Here is an 883-nt window from a genome sequence, read left to right as displayed (position 1 = left end):
TATATATATCTATATATATATATAGATATAGATATATATATATAGATATATATATACATACAGTACATATGAAGTAAAGGGGGATCAGTCCAAAATTCTCTTAAAATTAACTTGCAAAATATTATAAATTTGGAAAAGAACTTTTTCATTTTATACGTGATAATCTATAAATAGCTCCCATGTTTTTTAATGAACACTTCTACTTTTATTAACTTGACGAAGTATATAACCAATAAAAGAGTTAATATTCATTATCAGATTAAAGAAATATTTATATTGATTTCAGAGAGGAAGGGTGAGGGAGTAAAGATAGAAACACCAATGATGAGAGAGAATCATTGATTGGCTGCCTCCTGCATATCCCCCAATGGGATAGAGCCTACAACCTGGGCTTGTGCCCTGAGAATCCCACCCTGACATCCTGGTTCTTAGGTCAATGCTCAACTACTGAGCTACACCAGCTGGGCTATTCATCATCAGATTTGAGTCCAAGAATTAAGTTCTTAAATAAGTAGCCCATTATATGTTTACTAGTAGCCCTGAGCACAAATCCATGCGCCAGTAGCTCGGCAGTAGCTCGCTGCTGCCCTCCAGTATCCCCCCGTCCCCCTGCCCCACCTCATAGCTTGCTGCCCTGCCCCCTCCTGTAGCTCTCTGCCTCCCGCTTGTAGCTTGCTACCCCACCCTCCTACTGGTCATTACGTGGTCGGTCATTATGCTTCATGGCATAATGACCATTTGCATGTTACATCTTTATTATATAGGATTTCCTCAAGACAGCAACTGTACTTTTTAAAATCTGTATGCTTGGTGCCTGTGATTTCATCTGGCACACTGTATGTGAATATGTGCTTATTTAATGACTATTCAATGTCAATGCATC

The sequence above is a fragment of the Myotis lucifugus genome, unplaced genomic scaffold, assembly GCF_000147115.1.
Source record: "Myotis lucifugus unplaced genomic scaffold, Myoluc2.0 scaffold_74, whole genome shotgun sequence".
NCBI lineage: Eukaryota > Metazoa > Chordata > Mammalia > Chiroptera > Vespertilionidae > Myotis > Myotis lucifugus.
This window is presented reverse-complemented; position numbering follows the sequence as displayed.